The sequence below is a fragment of the Arachis ipaensis genome, chromosome B10 (genome assembly GCF_000816755.2).
Source record: "Arachis ipaensis cultivar K30076 chromosome B10, Araip1.1, whole genome shotgun sequence".
NCBI lineage: Eukaryota > Viridiplantae > Streptophyta > Magnoliopsida > Fabales > Fabaceae > Arachis > Arachis ipaensis.
In genome coordinates, this window is record NC_029794.2 from 71,088,763 (window position 1) to 71,109,779 (window position 21,017).

The window sequence follows — 21,017 nt, forward strand, 5'->3', positions numbered from 1 at the left end:
CACTATGATTTCTCAGAGTCTGTTTGGAATGCAAGCAGCAACAGGCAGTACTAAGGAAGCTTCCTCTGAAGAAGAAGCTTATGATCCTGAGAACCCAGCAATGGAAGAGGTGAATTACATGGGAGAACCCTATGGAAACACCTATAATCCTTCATGGAAAAATCATCCAAATCTCTCATGGAAGGATCAACAGAGGCCTCAATAAGGTTTCAACAACAATAATGGTGGAAGAAACAGGTTTAGCAATAGCAAGCCTTTTCCATCATCTTCTCAGCAACAGATAAAGAACTCAAAGCAAAGCCACTCTGAGTTAGCAACCATTGTCTCTGATCTAATTAAAACCACTCAAAGTTTCATGACTGAAACAAGGTCCTCTATTAGAAATTTGGAGGCACAAGTGGGTCAGCTGAGTAAGAAAATTAATGAACTCCCTCCTAGTACTCTCCCAAGCAATACAGAAGAAAATCCAAAAAGGGAGTGCAAGGCCATAAACATGTCTCACATGGCCGAACTTGGAGAGGAGGAAGAGGCAGTGATCTCCACTGAGGAAGACCTCAATGGATGTCCACTGACCTCCATGGAGTTCCCTGATGAGGAACCATGGGAATCTGAGGCTCACACAGAGACCATAGAGATTCCATTAAATTTACTTCTGCCATTCATGAGCTCTGATGAGTATTCTTCCTCTGAAGAGGATGAAGATGTTACTGAAGAGCAAGTTGCTAAGTACCTTGGAGCAATCATGAAGCTAAATGCCAAGTTGTTTGGTAATGAGACTTGGGAGGATGAACCTCCATTGCTCATCAAAGAATTGGATGACTTGACTAGGCAGAGATTACCTCTTAAGAGACAAGACCCTGGGAAATTCTTAATCCCTTGTACCATAGGCACCATGACCTTTGAGAACGCTCTATGTGACCTAGGGTCAAGCATAAACCTCATGCCTTTCTCTGTAATGGAGAAGCTAGGGATCATTGAGGTACAAGCTGCAAGAATCTCACTGGAGATGGCAGACAATTCAAAGAAACAGGCTTATGGACTTGTAGAGGATGTCTTGGTAAAGGTTGAAGACCATTACATCCCTGCTGATTTCATAATCCTAGAGACTGGAAAGTGTATGGATGAATCCATCATCCTTGGCAGACCCTTCCTAGCCACAGTAAAGCTGTGATTGATGTTGACAGAGGAGAATTGATCATTCAAGTGAATGGAGACTCCCTTGTGTTTAAAGCTCAAGGATATCCCTCTGTCACCATGGGGAGGAAGCATGAAGAGCTTCTCTCAATACAGAGTCAAACAGAGCCCCCACAGCCAAACTCTAAGTTTGGTGTTGGGAGGCCACAACCAAACTTTAACTTTGGTGTTGAACCCCCACATTCAAACTCTAAGTTTAGTGTTGGGAGGTTCCAACATTGCTCTAAACATCTGTGAGGCTCCATGAGAGCCACTGTCAAGCTATTGACATTAAGGAAGCTCTTGTTGGGAAGCAACCCAATTTTTACTTATCTATGTTAAATTTCTATTTTCTTTTGTTATTTTATGTTTTCTGTAGGTTGATGATCATGAGAAGTCACAAAAATAATTAAAAAAGCAAAAATAGAAGGAAAAACATTATAAGAAATGGAACACCCTGGAGGAGAAACTTACTGGCGTTTAAACGCCAGTAAGGGTAGCAGAATGGGCATTAAATACCCAGTCTGGCACCATTCTGGGTGTTTAACGCCAGAAATGGGCACCAGACTGGCGTTTAATGCCAGGAATGGGCAGCAGCCTGGCGTTTAATGCCAGGATTGGCAGCAAGGGACGTTTTGCACGCCACATGGTGCAGGAATGAGAAATCCTTGACACCTCAGGATCTGTGGACCCCACAGGATCCCCACCTACCCCACCTCTCTCTCTTTTCTTCACCCATTCACCAATCACCTCAATACCTCTTCCCCAAAAACCCCTCACCTATCAAATCCCACCATTCTCTTCACCACTCACATCCATCTTTTATAACACTCCACCTACCTCACCATTCAAATTCAAACCATTTTCCCACCCAAACCCACCCATAATGGCCGAACCACACCCCTCTCTCCACTCCTATATAAACCCATCTTCACTACTTCATTTTCACACAACCTAAACACTACCCATCCCCCTTGGCCGAAACATAAAGCCCCCTCCATCACCTCTATTTCTTCTTCTTCTACTCTCTTCTTTCTTCTTTTTCTCGAGGACGAGCAACCATCTAAGTTTGGTGTGGTAAAAGCTAAAGCTTTTTTGTTTTTCCATAACCATTAATGGCACCAAAGGCCAGAGAAACCTCTAGAAAGAGGAAAGGAAAGGCAAAAGCTTCCACCTCCGAGTCATGGGAGATGGAGAGATTCCTCTCAAAGGTGCATCAAGACCATTTCTATGAAGTTGTGGCCAAGAAGAAGGTGATCCCCGAGGTCCCTTTTAAGCTCAAAAAGGGCGAATATCCGGAGATCCGACATTAGATCCGAAGAAAAGGTTGGGAAGTTCTCACCAACCCCATTCAATAAGTCGGAATCTTAATGGTTCAAGAGTTCTATGCCAATGCATGGATCACCAAGAACCATGATCAAAGTGTGAACCCGGATCCTAATAATTGGCTTACAATGGTCCGAGGGAAATACTTAGACTTTAGTCCGAGAAATGTAAGGTTGGCATTCAATTTGCCTATGATGCAAGGAGATGCACACTCATACACTAGAAGGGTCAACTTTGATCAAAGGTTGGACCAAGTCCTCATGGACATCTGTGAAGAGGGCGCTCAATGGAAGAGTGATTCAAGAGGAAAGCCGATTCAACTAAGATGACCTCAAGCCCGTGGCTAGGGGATGGTTGGAGTTCATCCAACGCTCAGTCATTCCTACTAGCAACCAGTCTGAAGTTACTATAGACCGGGCTATCATGATTCATAGCATCATGATTGGAGAGGAAGTAGAAGTTCATGAGGTTATATCCCAAAAACTCTACAAGGTGGCGGACAAGTCCTCCACTATGGCAAGGTTAGCCTTCCCTCATCTCATTTGTCACCTCTGCAATTCAGCTGGAATTGACATAGAGGAAGACATCCTCATTGATGAGGACAAGCACATCACTAAGAAAAGGATGGAGCAAACAAGAGATCCCACTCATGGACAAGAGCATGAGGAAACTCCTCATCATGAAATCCCTGAGATACCTCAAGGGATGCATTTTCCTCCACAAAACTATTGGGAGCAAATCAACACCTCCCTAGGAGAATTAAGTTCCAACATGGGACAACTAAGGGTGGAGCACCAAGAGCATTCCATCCTCCTCCATGAAATTAGAGAAGACCAAAGAACCATGAGAGAGGAGCAACAAAGGCAAGGAAGAGACATTGAGGAGCTCAAGCACTCCATAAGATCTTCAAGAGGAAGAACAAGCTGCCATCACTAAAGGTGGACCCGTTCTTTAATTTCCTTGTTCTTTATTTTCCTGTTTTTCGAATTTTTATGCTTATGTTATTTATGTTTGTGTCTTTATTACATGATCATTAGTGTCTAAGTGTCTATGCCTTAAAGCTATGAAAATGAATCCATCACCTTTCTTAAAAGAAAAATGTTTTTAATTGAAAAAGAAAAAGAAGTGCATGAATTTCAAATTTTAAAACAGTTTAGTTATTTTGATGTGGTGGAAATACTATTATTTTCTGAATGAATGCTTGAACAGTGCATATTTTTGAATTTGTTGTTTAAAGAATGTTAAAACAGTGCACAAAATTGATTCTTGAAGCAAGATAAAGCAGTGAAAAGCTTGCAGAAAAAAAGGATATATGCAAAAAAAAAGAGAAAAAGAAAAAGAAAGAAAAAGAAACGCAAGCAGAAAAAGCCAATACCCCTTTAAACCAAAAGGCAAGGGTGATAAAAGGGATCCAAGGTTTTGAGCATCAGTAGATAGGAGGGCCAACAGGAATAAAATCCTGGCCTAAGCGGCTCAACCAAGCTGTCCCTAACCATGTGCTTGTGGCGTGAAGGTGTCAAGTGAAAACTTGAGACTGAGCGGTTAAAGTCGAGGTCCAAAGCAAAAAGAAGAGTGTGCTTAAGAACCCTGGACACCTCTAATTGGGGACTCTAGCAAAGTTGAGTCACAATCTGAAAAGGTTCACCCAGTTATGTGTCTGTGGCATTTATGTATCCGGTGGTAATGCTGGAAAACAAAGTGCTTAGGGCCACGGCCAACTCTCTTCTATTTAGCCTATTTGATTTTTAGTTGCTTGGGGACAAGCAACAATTTAAGTTTGATGTTGTGATGAGCGGATAATTTATACGCTTTTTGGCATTGTTTTTAGTATGTTTTTAATATATTTTAGTTAGTTTTTATTATGTTTTTATTAGTTTTTATTTAAAATTCAATTTTCTGGACTTTACTCGGAGTTTGTGTGTTTTTCTGTGATTTCAGGTATTTTTTGGCTGAAATTGAGGGACCTGAGCAAAAATCTGATTCAGAGGCTGAAAAGGACCGCAGATGTTGTTGGATTCTGACCTCCCTGCACTCAAAGTAGATTTTCTGGAGCTACGGAAACCCAATTGGTGTGCTCTCAATTGCGTTGGAAAGTCGACATCCTGGGCTTTCCAACAATATATAATAGTTCATACTTTTCCCGAGATTTGATGGCCCAAACAGGCGTTCCAAGTCAGCTTAAGAATTCTGGCGTTTAACTCCAAAACTGGCACAAAAGCTGCAGTTAAACGCCCAAACTGGCACAAGAGCTGGCGTTTAATTCCAAGAAAAGTCTCTACACATGGAAGCTTCAATGCTCAGCCCAAGCACACACCAAGTGGGCCCAGAAGAAGATTTCTGCATTAATTACTTATTTCTGTAAAACCTAGGCTACTAGTTCTCTATAAATAGGACCTTTTGCTATTGTATTTTCATCAATCTTTGGACGTTTAGTCCCTAGACCTTGGAGGCTGGCCATTCGGCCATGCTTACACCATTATCACTTTTGTATTTTCCACGGTGGAGTTTCTACACACTATAGATTAAGGTGTGGAGCTCTATTGTTCTTCATGAATTAATATAAAGTACTATTGTTTTTCTATTCAACTCAAGTCTATTTTTTCTCCAAGATATTCATTCGTTCTTTAACTTGATGAATGTGATGATCCGTGACACTCATCATCATTCTCACCTATGAACATGTGCTTGACAACCACCTCTGTTCTACTAGCAATGGCTTGAATGCGTATCTCTTGGGTTTTTAATCTAAGATTGGATCCTTCGTGGTATAGGCTAGAATTATTGGCTGCCATTCCTGAGATCCGGAACGTCTAAACGTTGTCTGTGGTATTCTGAGTAGGATCTGGGAAGGGATGACTGTGATGAGCTTCAAACTCGCGATTGTTGGGCGTGTGACAGACGCAAAAGGATCAATGGATCCTATTCCGACATTATCGAGAACCGACAGATGATTAGCCGTGCGGTGACAGCGCATTTGGAACGTTTTCACTGAGAGGACAGGAAGTAGCCATTCACAACAGTGATGCCCAACATAAAGCTTGCCATGGAAAGGTGTATGAATGATTGGAAGAAGGCAATAGAAAAGCAGAGGTTCAGGAGGAACAAAGCATCTTCATACGCTTATCTGAAATTCCAACCAAGGAATTACATAAGTATCTCTATCTTTATTTTATGTTTATTTTATCTTTTAATTATCAATTCTCCATCACCATCTGAATTAGCCTGACTGAGATTTACAAGGTGACCATAGCTTGCTTCAAGCCGACAGTCTCCGTGGGATCGACCCTTACTCACGTAAGGTATTACTTGGACGACCCAGTGCACTTGCTGGTTAGTTGTGCGAAATTGTGACAAAGTGTGATTCACGTTTGAGAGCTCCAAGTCTTTGGCGCCATTGTTGATGATCACAATTTCGTGCACCAGTGGGGGTCTGGTACACGAAATCACAATCACACTTTTGCAATTCCACACAACTAAGCAGCAAATGCACTGGGTTGTCCAAATAATACCTTACGCGTCGATCCCACGGAGATTGTCGGCTTGAAGCAAGCTATGGTTATCTTGTAACTCTTAGTTAGGATATCAATAATTCTCATATTTAATTGTAAAAAGTAAAAGAACATGAAATAAATACTTGTTATGCAGTAATGGACAACGGGTTGAGGTTTTCGAGATGCTTTGTCTTCTGAATTTCTGCTTTCCTACTGTCTTCTTCTTCATGCACGCAAGGCTCCTTCCATGGCAAGCTGTATGTTGGTGGATCACCGTTGTCAATGGCTACCATCCCTCCTCTCAGTGAAAATGGTCCAAATGCACTGTCACCGCATGACTAATCATCTGTCGGTTCTCACTCATACTGGAATAGGATCCATTGATCCTTTTGCGTCTGTCACTACGCCCAGCACTCGCGAGTTTGAAGCTCGTCACAGTCATCCTATCCTAGATCCTACTCAGAATACCACAGACAAGGTTTAGACGTTCCCGATCTCAAGAATGCTACTAATTGATTCTAGCTTATACCACGAAGACTCTGATCTGAACCAGGAGGCTAAGAGATAATCACTCAGTCTAAGGTAGAACGGAGGTGGTTGTCAGGCACGCGTTGATAGGTTGAGAATGATGATGAGTGTCACAGATCATCATATTCATCAAGTTGAAGTACGAGTGAATATCTTAGAATAGAAGCAAGCGTGATTGAATAGAAAACGGTAGTAATTGCATTAATTCATCAGAACACAACAGAGCTCCTCACCCCCAACCATGAGGTTTAGAGACTCATGCCGTAGAAGATAAAATATGAAATGTGTAGAGTGTCATGAGGTACAAGATGAACCACTAAATGTAGTTTTTATAATAAACTAGCGACCTAGGGTTACAGAAAATGAGTAAGCTAGAATAGTTAGTGTAGAAATCCATTTCCGGAGCCCACTTGGTGTGTGCTTGGGCTGAGCATTGAAGCTTTCATGTGTAGAGACCTTTCTTGGAGTTAAACACCAGCTTTTGTGCCAGTTTGGGCGTTTAACTCTAGCTTTCATGCCAGTTCTGGCGTTTTGACGCCAGAATTTCTATGCTAACTTAGAATGCCAGTTTGGGCTATTAAATCTCGGGAAAAGTATAAACTATTATATATTTCTGGAAAGCCCAGAATGTCTACTTTCCAACGCAATTGAGAGAGCGCCAATTGGGCTTCTCTAGTTCCAGAAAATTCACTTTGAGTGAAGGGAGGTCAGAATCCAACAGCATCTGCAGTCCTTTTTCAGCCTCTGAATCAGATTTTTGCTCAGGTCCTTCAATTTCAGCCAGAAAATACCTGAAATCATAGAAAAACACACAAACTCATAGTAAAGCCTAGAAATGTGATTTTTAAATAAAAACTAATAAAAACATAATAAAAACTAACTAAAATATACTAAAAACGTACTAAAAACAATGCCAAAAAGCGTATAAATTATCCGCTCATCACAACACCAAACTTAAATTGTTGCTTGTCCACAAGCAACTGAAAATCAAATAGGATAAAAAGAAGAGAATATACTATAAATTCCAAATTATCAATGAAACTTAGCTCCAATTAGATGAGCAGGACTAGTAGCTTTTTGCCTCTGAACAGTTTTGGCATCTCACTTTATCCCTTGAAGTTTAGAATGATTGGCATCTCTAGGAACTCAGAATTTAGATAGTGTTATTGATTCTCTTAGTTCAGTATTGTTGATTCTTGAACACAGTTTCTTTGTGAGTCTTGGCCGTGACCCTAAGCATTTTGTTTTCCAGTATTACCACCGGATACATAAATGCCACAGACACATAACTGGGTGAACCTTTTCAGATTGTGACTCAGCTTTGCTAAAGTCCCCAATTAGAGGTGTCCAGAGCTCTTAAGCACACTTTTTTTGCTTTGGACCACGACTTTAACCGCTCAGTCTCAAGTTTTTACTTGACACCTTCACGCGACAAGCACATGATTAGGGATAGCTTGGTTTAGCCGCTTAGGCGAGGATTTTATTCCTGTAGGCCCTCCTATCTACTGATGCTCAAAGCCTTGGATCCTTTTTATTACCCTTGCCTTTTGGTTTAAAGGGTTATTGGCTTTTTCTTTTTCTTTCTTTTTCTTTTCGCCAAATATGTTTTTTTTTTCACTGCTTTTTCTTGCTTCAAGAATTAAATTTTTTTATGATTTTTCAGATTATCAATAACATTTTTCCTTTTCCATCATTCTTTCAAGAGCTAACAATTTTAACATTCATAAACAACAAATTCAAAAGATATATGCACTGTTCAAGCATTCATTCAGAAAATTAAAAGTATTGTCACCACATCAAAATAATTAAACTAATTTCAAGGATGAATTCGAAATCATGTACTTCTTGTTCTTTTGTGATTAAAACATTTTTCTTTTAAGAAAGGTGATGGATTCATAGGATATTCATAGCTTTAAGACATAAACTTTAAATTTTATTAATCATGAAATGAAAATAAGACTCAAAAATAAATATAAGAGCAAACCAATAATAATAGAAGACAGAAAATTAAAAAAAGAAAAATAAATGAGTCTTAAAATAGATTCCTAATAATAGAGGTTATCACAAAGTTAGGACTCAACAACCTTGATTTTGAGCAATGGATGCTCCTTCAATCGGTGGGGTATTTGGTCCTTCAAAGGAGAGCTTCTGGTGCTTCAACTCCTGTAGCTCACGCCCCTGCTTCTCCTATTCCTTCAGCAGCTTGTAGAGCATGCAGTTTTGATTCTGCTGTTCATCCTTGAGTTGATCCACAGCTTCTTGCAGCTTAGTGACAGATGCTTCTAGGCGGGTCCAGTAGTCAGTTTCAGGGATTTCTGGGAGGAACTCCTGCGCCCTCCTTTTGATGGAGTTGTCTTGCACTTGTTGTCCTTCCATTGACTTCTTGGTGATTGGGTGTTCGATTGGAATGAATTCATCTACTCCCATCCTCACCCCAGCATCTTTACATAGCAGAAAAATTAAGCTTGGGTATGCCAGTTTGGCTTCAGTGGAGTTCTTGTTTGCAATTGTGTAAATCTCAAAAGAAATTAGATGATGAATCTCCACTTCGTTTTCCAGCATAATACAATGAATCATCACTGCTCTTTTGACAGTGACCTCAGAGCGGTTGCTAGTGGGCAGTATGGAACGCCCAATGAAGTCCAACCAGCCTCTTGTAACTGGTTTGAGATCTCCTCTCTTGAGTTTGTTTGGGACACCTTTTGAATTGGTTATCCACTTAGTTCCAGGGAGGCATATGTCCTCTAGAACTTGGTCCAACCCCTTATCTTCTCTCACCATTCTCCTATTAAAGGATTCTGGATCATCTTGTAGTTGAGACAATTTGAAGACCTCTCTTATTTTGTCCAGATGGAGGTAAATAATCCTCCCTTTGACCATGGTTCGGTAGGTATGAAAGGCGGTTCCAGTTATTCTCTGCTTATCTGTCAGCCACAAATTTGAATAGAATTCCTGAACCATGTTTCTTCCAACCCTTGTTTCAGGATTAGCTAGAATTTCCCATCCTCTGTTTTGAATTTGCTCTTGGATCTCCGGATATTCATCTTCTTTCATATCGAATTTAACTTTTGGGATCACTGATCTTAGACCCATTATTTTATGGTAATGGTCTACATGCTCTTTGGTGAAGAACCTCTCTTGATTCCAAAGACTCTTTGGAGTATTCTCTTTCTTGCCTCTTGAATTGGTTTGTTTTCCTTTAGGAGCCATGATCTTGATGAGTCTTAGCTCAGTGATCACAAAAAAACACACCAAACTTAGAGGTTTGCTTGCCCTCAAGCAAAAGAAAGGAAAGGGGAGAGAGAGTAGGAGAAGCAAATTCGAATGGTGGAGAGGGGGGATGGCCAAATATGTATCTATAAGTGGAGGGGAGGGATTTCGAAAATTTTGAAAAAGATATGACATAAAGATATGATTGGTGGAAGAAAATAGAACCATGATATGAAAAGATGAGATTTTTAAATGGAAAAGATATAAAGAGGTTAAATCTGAAAATTTGTTTATGCATCTAAGAATTAAGAGATGATATGATGAGTTTGGAAAAGATTTGAAAAGAAATTGAAAAGATACTTGAGTTTTTAAAGTAGATTTGGGAAGGATTGGAAAGAAAGTTGAAAAGAGATTTAGAAAATTGTTGAATTTTTGAAAATTGAGGATGAATGATGAAAGTTTGAAACATGTTTATGCAGAAAATTATGAGTCAAAACATGAAAACTTGAAAAATTTTGAAGTGGAAAACAAAATCCTCTCCCCCTGTCTTTCTGGCGTTAAACGCCCATAAGTTGGCCATTGTGGGCGTTTAACGCCCAGCCAGGTACCCTGGCTGGCATTAAACGCCAGAAATCCTTTGTTACTGGGCGTTTTTCTGAACGCCCAGGATGCTGCAATTCATGCCACTTTTTTGCTTTCTCCTTATAAATTTTAGCATTTTCAAAAGCATTGAGTCTGAATTCCTCTAGCTCATTCAGATGGAGCAATCTTTTCTCTCCAGCTAACTTAGCATCCAGGTTTTGGAATCTGGTTGCCCAGTAGGCCATCAGGCAGATGACAGGCTTTGCCATACACAAGCTGGTATGGAGAGGTTCATATAGGAGTCTTGAATGCTGTTTTGTATGCCCACAGAGCATCATCCAAGCTTTTTGCCCAATCCTTTCTACGGGCAATTATAGTCCATTCCAGGATTCTTTTTAGTTCTCTATTAAAGACTTCAGCTTGCCCATTTGTCTGTGGGTAATATGGAGTTGCTACTTTGTGGCTAATTCCATATTAGACCATAGCAGAGTATAGCTGTTTATTGCAGAAATGAGTGCCCCCGTCACTGATTAGTACTCTAGGGACGCCAAATCTATTTAAGATATGTTTTTGGAGGAATTTCAATATGGTCTTAGTATCATTAGTGGGTGTGACAATTGCTTCTACCCATTTAGATACATAGTCTACTGCCACCAGAATGTAAGTGTTTGAGTATGATGGTGGGAAGGGACCCATTAAGTCAATACCCCATACATCAAACAACTCAATCTCTAAGATCCCTTGTTGAGGCATGGCATAACCATGAGGCAAGTTGCCAGCTCTTTGGCAACTATCACAGTTACGCACAAACTCTCGAGCATCTCTATAGAGAGTAGGCCAGTAGAAGCCACATTGGAGGACCTTAGTGGTTGTTCGCTCACCTCAGAAATGTCCTCCATACTGTGATCCATGGCAGTGCCATAGGATCTGTTGTGCTTCTTCTCTGGGTACGCATCTGCGGATCATTCCGTCTGTACATCTCTTAAAGAGATATGGTTCATCCCATAAGTAGTACTTTGCATCGAAAATTAGTTTTTTCGTTTGCACTCTGCTGTACTCCTTGGGTATAAACCTCACAGCTTTATAATTTGCAATGTCTGCAAACCATGGTGCTTCCTGAATGGCGAAAAGTTGCTCATCCGGAAAGGTCTCAGATATCTCAGTAGGAGGGAGGGACGCCCCTGCTACTGGTTCTATCCGGGACAGGTGATCAGGTACCTGGTTCTCTGTCCCTTTTTTGTCTCTTATTTCTATATCAAACTCTTGCAGAAGCAACACCCATCTTATGAGCCTGGGTTTTGAATCTTGCTTTGTGAGTAGGTATTTAAGAGCAGCATCAGTATACACAATCACTTTTTAACCTACTAAATAAGATCTAAACTTGTCAATAGCATAAACCACTGTAAGTAACTCTTTTTGTGTGGTTGTGTAATTCTTCTGTGCATCATTTAAAACACGGCTAGCATAGTAAATGACGTGTAGAAGCTTGTTATGCCTCTGTCCCAACACTGCACCAATGGCATGGTCACTTGCATCACACATTAGTTCGAATGGTAATATCCAGTCTGGTGTAGAGATGACTGGTGCTGTGACCAGCTTAGCTTTCAGGGTCTCAAACACCTGCAGACACTCTGTGTCAAACAAAAATGGTGTGTCAGCAGCTAGCAGATTGTTCAGAGGTTTTGTAATTTTCAAAAAATCCTTTATAAACCTCCTGTAGAATCCTGCATGTCCCAGAAAGCTTCTGATTGCCTTTACATTGGCAGGTGGTGGTAATTTTTCAATTACCTCTACCTTTGCTTGATCCACCTCTATTCCTTTGTTCGAAATTTTATGCCCAAGGACAATTCCTTCAGTCACTATAAAGTGACATTTTTCCCAGTTTAAAACCAGGTTAGTCTCTTAGCACCTTTTCAGAACAAGTGCTAGATGATCAAGACAAGAGCTGAATGAGTCCCCAAATACTGAGAAGTCATCTATGAAGACTTCCAGAAATTTTTCCACCATATCAGAGAAAATAGAGAGCATGCATCTCTGAAAGGTTGCAAGTGCATTGCACAGACCAAAAGGCATCCTTCTGTATGCAAATACTCCAGATGGACATGTGAATGTTGTTTTCTCTTGGTCTTGAGGATCTACTGCAATTTGGTTGTAACCTAAATAGCCATCCAAAAAGCAGTAATAATCATGACCTGCTAGTCTCTCTAGCATCTGGTCTATGAATGGTAAAGGAAAATGATCCTTTCTGGTTGCTATATTGAGCCTTCTGTAGTCAATACACATACGCCGCCCAGTAACTGTTCTTGTAGGAACCAGTTCATTCTTTTCATTGTGAACCACTGTCATGCCTCCTTTTTTGGGTACAACTTGGACAGGGCTTACCCAGGGGCTATCAGAAAGAGGATAAATAATCCCAACCTCTAGTAACTTAGTGACCTATTTCTGCACCACCTCCTTCATGGTTAGATTTAGCCGCCTCTGTGGTTGAACCACTAGCTTAGCATCATCCTCCAATAGGATCTTGTGCATGCATCTTGCTGGGCTAATGCCTTTAAGATCACTTATGGACCACCCAAGAGCTGTCTTGTGTGTCCTTAGCACTTGAATTAGTGCTTTCTCTTCCTGTGGATTTAAAGTAGAGCTTATGATCATTGGAAAAGTGTTACCTTCTTCCAGAAATGCATATTTCAGGGATGGTGGTAGGAGTTTGAGCTCAGGTTTAGGAGGCTTATCCTCTTCCTGAGGAATTTTCAGAGGTTCCTTTATTTCCTCTGATTCCTCCAGATCAAGCTGAACATCTTTAAAGATGTTCTCTAGCTCTGATTCAAGACTTTCAGTTATATTGATCTCTTCCACCAAAGAGTCAATAATATCAGTGCTTATGCAGTCATTTGATGTTCTGGATGCTGCATAGCTTTGACAGCATTTAACTTGAACTCATATTCATTGACTCTCAGGGTCACTTCCCCTTTTTGTACATCAATAAGAGTTCATCTAGTTGCTAGGCAAGGTCTTCCTAGAATGAGAGTTGCACTCTTGTGCTCCTCCATTTTCAGCACTACAAAGTCAGTGGGAAAGGCAAATGGCCCAATCTTGACAATCATGTCCTCAATTATGCCTGATGGATATTTAATAGAGCCATCAGTAAGTTGAAGACATATCCAGGTTGGTTTGACTTCTTCAGTCAAGCCAAGCATTCGGATAGTAGATGCAGGTATTAGGTTGATACTTGCTCCAAGATAACATAGAGCTGTCTTAGTACAAGCACCCTCTAATGTGCATGGTATCATAAAGCATCCTGGATCTTTAAGCTTCTCTGGTAAGCTTTTCAGAGTGACTGCACTACATTCTTCAGTGAGAAACACCTTTTTAGTTTCTCTCCAATCCTTCTTATGACTTAAGATCTCTTTCATGAACTTAGCATAAGAGGGTATTTGCTCAAGTGCCTCTGCAAATGGGATCTTTATCTCAAGAGTCCTGAGATAGTCTACAAAGCAGGCAAATTGTTTATCCTGCTCCGCTTGGCGGAGTTTCTGAGGATAAGGCATCTTGGCTTTATATTCTTCAACCTTAGTTGATGCAGGTTTATTCCCTACAGAGGTGGTTGGAGAAGCCTTCTTAGAGGGGTTACTATCAGCACTTGCAGGTGTCTGATCCCTCATTGGCGTTTGAACGCCAGGATTGGGTGTTGGATGGGCGTTTAACGCCAGCTTCCCACCTTTTTCTGGCGTTTGAATGCCAGAACTGGGCAAGGAATGGGCGTTCAACGCCAGCTTTCCTCCCTTTTCTGGCATTTGAACGCCAGAAGTGGGCATCCACTGGGCGTTTGACGCCAGTCTTTCACCCTTTTCTGGTGTTTCAACGCCAGAATTATTTCTCTCTGGGCTCTTGCTGTCCTCAAAGAGAGTTTGGGCAGTGTTTTGTTCATCCTCTGTCAGTTTTTCCTTTCTTGGCTTTTTGCTACTTTGAGCTGAATTATTCAATGTCTTCCCGCTCCTTAGTTGGACAGCTTGGCATTCTTCTGTTATCTGTTTAGATAACTGCTGTCTTGTCTGATTCAATTGTGCTTCCATATTCTTGTTAGCATTTTTAGTGTCCTGGAGCATCTCTTTAAATTCTGCTAATTGTTTTGTCATAAGGAGTAATTGCTGATTAAGTTCAACAATCTGTTCTTGAGGATTAGGATCAGTAGTTACTGCCCTAGCCTCTTCTTTTATAGAGGACTCACTGCTTGAGTACAGATGCTGATTTCTACCAACCGTATCTATAAGTTCTTGAGCTTCTTCAATCGTCTTTCTCATGCGTATATATCCACCAGCTGAGTGGTCTAGAGACATTTGAGCTCTTTCTGTAAGTCCATAGTAGAAGATGTCTAACTATACCCACTCTGAAAACATTTCAGAGGGGCATTTCCTTAGCATCCCTCTGTACCTCTCCTAGGCATTATAATGGGATTGATGATCCTCTTGTTTAAAGCCTTGGATGTCCAGCCTCAGTTGTGTCATCCTTTTTGGAGGGTAAAATTGATTCAGGAATTTGTCTGATAACTGTCTCCATATTTTTATGCTTGTTGTGGGTTGGTTGTTTAACCACCTCTTAGCTTGATCTTTTATAGCAAATGGAAACAGTAATAAGCTGTAGACATCCTGATCCACTTCTTTATCACGTACTGTGTCAGCAACTTGTAAGAACTGTGCCAGACACTCAGTAGGTTCTTTCTGTAGAAGACCGGAATACTGGCAATTTTGCTGCACCATGATAATGAGCTGAGGATTTAGCTCAAAATTGCTTGCTTTGATGGGAGGTATACAGATGCTACTCCCATATGCAGCTGTAATGAGATTAGCATATGACCCCAGAGTCCTTTTGAACTGTTCGTTTCCACTTATGTCCATGATGGAAAAAAGGGAATTGATATGAATTGCAAATAAGTTATATTTTTTAATTATATTTTTTTATTTTATTTAATTAAAAAAACCGAAAATAAAACAAAATAAAAGGAAGATAAAATAAAACTTTCAAAAATTAGAAGAAAATGAAATAAAAGCAAATTGAAAACTAAATTAATTAATTAATCAAAAAGATTTTGGAATTAGCAATCAAAAAGATATGATTGAAAATTATTTTGAAAAAGATATGATTGAGAAGATATGATTGCAATATATTAAAAAGATATGATTGAAAAGATATGATTGAAGAAATTAAAAAGATTTGCTTTTTGAAAAAGATTTGAAAAGATCAATTTTTGAAATTATAATTTTGACTTGACTAAAAAAAAGGATATGATTTTGAAAATCTTTGACTAATTTAATGCAAAATTTTGAAAATTATGACTAAAATAAGGAAAAGATATTTTTTGATTTTGAATTTTAATGAGGAAAGAGAAAAACAACAAAATGACACTAAACTTAGAAATTTTAGATCAAAACAGAGAGAGCAAACAAGAAAACTTTGAATGTCAAGATGAACACCAAGAACACTTTGAAGATCAAGATGAACACCAAGAACAAATTTTTGAAAAATTTTTAAGTAAATAAAAGCACAAGGGACACCAAACTTAAAATTTTTAGAAAATCAAACACAAATTTTCGAAAATTTAAAGGAAAACACAAATAAGACACCAAACTTAGAATTTTTAAAGATCAAGAAAGAAGTAAGAACATGAAAATTCGAAAAATTAAAAGAAAATAAAAGCATGCAATTGACACCAAACTTGAAATATGAAACTAACTCAAATAAAAGACTCAATTTTAGTGACTCTAAACCAACAAAAAAATAAATTGTTCCTAATCTAAGCAACAAGATAGACCGTCAGTTGTCCAAACTCGAACAATCCCCAGAAACGGCGCCAAAAACTTGGTGCACGAAATCACAATCACACCTTTGCAATTCCGCACAACTAACCAGCAAGTGCACTAGGTCGTCCAAGTAATACCTTACGTGAGTAAGGGTCGATCCCACGGAGATTATCGGCTTGAAGCAAGCTATGGTTATCTTGTAACTCTTAATCAGGATATCAATAATTCTCATATTTAATTGTAAAAAGTAAAAGAACATGAAATAAATACTTGTTATGCAGTAATGGAGAACGGGTTGAGGTTTTGGAGATGCTTTGTCTTCTGAATTTCTGCTTTCCTACTGTCTTCTTCTTCATGCACGCAAGGCTCCTTCCATGGCAAGCTGTATGTTGGTGGATCACCGTTGTCAATGGCTACCATCCCTCCTCTCAGTGAAAATGGTCCAAATGCGCTATCACCGCACGGCTAATCATCTGTCGGTTATCTTTCATGCTGGAATAGGATCCATTGATCCCTTTGCGTCTGTCACTATGCCCAGCACTCGCGAGTTTGAAGCTCGTCACATTCATCCTATCCTAGATCCTACTCAGAATACCACAGACAAGGTTTAGACGTTCCAGATCTCAAGAATGCTGCCAATTGATTCTAGCTTATACCACGAAGACTCTGATCTGAACCAGGAGGCTAAGAGATAATCACTCAGTCTAAGGTAGAACAGAGGTGGTTGTCAGGCACGCGTTCATAGGTTGAAAATGATGATGAGTGTCACAGATCATCACATTCATCAAGTTGAAGTACAAGTGAATATCTTAGAATAGAAGCAAGCGTGATTGAATGGAAAACAGTAGTAATTGCATTAATTCATCAAAACACATGAGAGCTCCTCACCCCCAACCATGGGGTTTAGAGACTCATGCCATAGAAGATACAATATAAAATGTGTAGAGTGTCATGAGGTACAAGATGAATCACTAAAAGTAGTTTTTATAATAAACTAGTGACCTAGAGTTACAGAAAATGAGTAAGCTAGAACAGTTAGTGTAGAAATCCACTTTCGGGGCCAACTTGATGTGTGCTTGGGCTGAGCATTAAAACTTTCATGTGTAGAGACCTTTCTTGGAGTTAAACGCCAGTTTTTGTGCCAGTTTGGGCGTTTAACTCCAGCTTTCATGCCAGTTCTGGCGTTTTGACGCTAGAATTTCTATGCTGACTTGGAATGTCGGTTTGGGCTATCAAATCTCGAGCAAACTATAGACTATTATATATTTCTAGAAAGCCCAGGATGTCTACTTTCCAACGCAATTGAGGGCGCGCCAATGGTGCTTCTGTAGCTCCATAAAATCCACTTTGAGTGCAGGGAGGTCAGAATCCAACAGCATCTGCAGTCTTTTTTCAGCCTCTGAATCAGATTTTTTCTCAGGTCCTTCAATTTCAGTCAAAAAATACCTGAAATCACAGAAAAACACACAAACTCATAGTAAAGCCCAGAAATGTGATTTTTGAATAAAAACTAATAAAAACATAATAAAAACTAACTAAAATATACTAAAAACGTACTAAAAATAATGCCAGAAAGCGTATAAATTATCCGCTCATCAGGGTCCTTGCTAGGGTGGTTTATGCTTGAATTCATCTTTGAATCCCCACCAATGTTTGTATCTCTAATGTCCACCGGGATCCCAAATTAGGCACACAAGGCCTTCAAGTAAGCTTAGGTAGATGACAAGGCCCCAAGAGTTTTGATTGTTGAGATGAATTCCGGGGTCCTAAACCTTGTTCTTGCACCCATCTTTTTGTTGACTACTGATGAGCGGATAATTTATACGCTTTTTGGCATTATTTTTACATAGTTTTCAGTATAATTTAATTAGTTTTTAGTATATTTTTATTAATTTTTAATTAAAATTCACATTTCTGGACTTTACTATGAGTTTGTGTGTTTTTCTATGATTTCAGGTATTTTCTGGCTGAAATTGAGGGACTTGAGCAAAAATCATATTCAGAGGTTGAAGAAGGACTGCAGATGCTGTTGGATTCTGACCTCCCTGCACTCAAAGTGGATTTTCTAGAGCTACAGAACTCCAAATGGCGCGCTCTCAATTGCGTTTGAAAGTAGACATCTAGGGCTTTCCAGCAATATATAATAGTCCATACTTTGCATGAGTTTAGATGACGCAAACTGGCGTTCAACGCCAGATCCATGCTGCATTCTGGAGTTAAACGCCAGAAACAGGTTGCAAAGTGGAGTTAAACGCCAGAAACAGGTTACAAACTGGCGTTCAACTCCAAGAGAAGCCTCTACACGTGTAAAGCTCAATGCTCAGCCCAAGCACACACCAAGTGGGCCCCAGAAGTGGATTTCTGCATCATTTACTCATTTCTGTAAACCCTAGTAACTAGTTTAGTATAAATAGGACTTTTTACTATTGTATTTACATCTTCGGATCAGATCTTTGATCAGTTTTATGCTATCTTAGAACTTTATGGGGGCTGGCCATTCGGCCATAACTGGACCTTCATCACTTATGTATTTTCAACGGTAGAGTTTCTACACACCATAGATTAAGGTGTGGAGCTCTGCTGTTCCTCATGAATTAATGCAAAGTACTATTGTTTTTCTATTCAAGAACATGATGAATGTGATGATTATGTGACGCTCATCATCATGCTAACTTATGAACGCGTGCTTGACAAACATTTCCGTTCTACATGCAAACAAGCTAGAATGAATATCTCTTAGATATCTAATACAGAGGACTGAGTCCAAGATATTAGAGTCTTCGTGGTATAAGTTAGAACCCATGGATGGCCATTCCTGAGATCCGGAAAGTCTAAACCTTGTCTGTGGTATTCCGAGTAGGATCTGGGAAGGGATGGCTGTGACGAGCTTTAAACTCGTGAGTGCTGGGCGTAGTGACAAACGCAAAAGGATAGTAAATCCTATTCCAGTATGATCGAAAACCGACAGATGATTAGCCATGCAGTGACAGCGCATTGGACCATTTTCACAGAGAGGACGGGATGTAGCCATTGACAACGGTGATGCCCAACATAAAGCTTGCCATGGAAAGGAGTAGGAATAATTGGATGAAGACAGCAGGAAAGCAGAGGTTCAGGAGGAATGAAAGCACCTCTATACGCTTATCTAAAATTCTCACCAATGAATTACATAAGTATCTCTATCCCAGTTTATATTTTATTTATGTTTTTATTATCAATTCACCATAACCATTTGAATCCGCCTGACTGAAATTTACAAGGTGACCATAGCTTGCTTCAGGCCGACAGTCTCCGTGGAATTGACCCTTACTGACGTAAGGTTTATTACTTGGACGACCCAGTGCACTTGCTGGTTAGTTGTGCGAAGTTGTGATAAAGAGTTGAGATTACAATTGTGCGTACCAAGTTTTTGGCACCATTGATGATCACAATTTCGTGCACCAAGTTTTTGGCACCGTTGCCGGGGATTGTTCGAGTTTGGACAACTGACTGTTCATCTTGTTGCTCAGATTAGGTAATCTTCTTTTTATTTTATTTTCAAAAATTTTCAAAAAAAAATCTTTCAATAATTTTTCCTTTATTTTCGAAAAAAATAAAAATAAATCTTTTCAAAAATATATTTTTCTTCAGAATTTTTAAGAAAGAATTCTAGAATTTCATGGGATATATTGAATCCTGGCTGGCTGTAAAGCCATGTCTAAATTCTTTTGGACCGAGGTTTCACTTATACTCAAGAGAAGAGCTTCTTTGTCTTTCTTAGCAAATTAGCTGTTGAATGTAATGTTCTGCTGAAGCTTGGCTGGCCATTGGCCATGTCTAGTGTTTTGGACCGGAGCTTTCATTGAAAGCTTGGCTGGCTAGTAAGCCATGTCTAATTCCTGGACTGGAGCTTTAGACTAACATTGCAAGATTCCTGGAATTCCTATTAAAAATTTTGAAATCCTTATTTTTATTTTTCCAATTAATTTTCGAAAAATCCAAAAAAATTTTAAAATCATAAAATCAAAAAAAAATATTTTGTGTTTTTTGTTTGAGTCTAGAGTCAAGTCATAAGTTTGGTGTCAATTGCATGTTTATCTCTTTGTTGCATTTTTCGAAAATTCATGCATTGCATTCTTCATGATCTTCAAGTCATTCTTGAAGAATTTCCTTGTTTGATCTTTGTATTTTCATGATTTGCATCCTTTCTTGTTTTTCATATGCATTTTCAATTTGTTAGTGTCTAAAAATTAAAAATTTCTAAGTTTGGTGTCTTGCATGTTTTCTTTTCTTGAAAATTTTTCAAAAATAACTTCTTCGTGTTCATCTTGATATTCAAAGTGTTCTTGGTGTTCATCTTGACACTCATAGTGTTCTTGCATGCATCATTTGTTTTGATCCAATATTTTCATGCATTGAGTCTTTTTTATATTTTTCTCTTTCATCATTAAAAAATTCAAAAATCAAAAAAAATATCTTTCCCTTTTTCAATGATAAAATTCGAAAATTTGAGTTGACTTTTTCAAAAATTTTTAAAATCTAGTTGTTTCTTATGAGTCAAATCAAATTTTCAATTTAAAAATTCTATCTTTTTCAAATCTTTTTCAAAAATCAAATCTTTCTCATTTTTCTTTCATAATTTTCGAAAATTCCAAATTGATTTTCTAAAATTTTTTTCTTATTTTGTTTCATAATTTCAAAATCTTTACTAACAATTAATGTGATTGATTCAAAAATTTTTAGTTTGTTACTTGTCTAGTAAGAAAGGTTCAATCTTTAAACTCTAGAATCATATCTTTTTAGTTTCTTGTTAGTCAAGTAATCAACTTTAATTTTCAAAATAAAATCTTTTTAAATTTCTTTTTCAAATCTTTTTGAAAATAAGTTTCAATCACATCTTTTCAAAATCAATTTCAAAATCTTTTCTAAC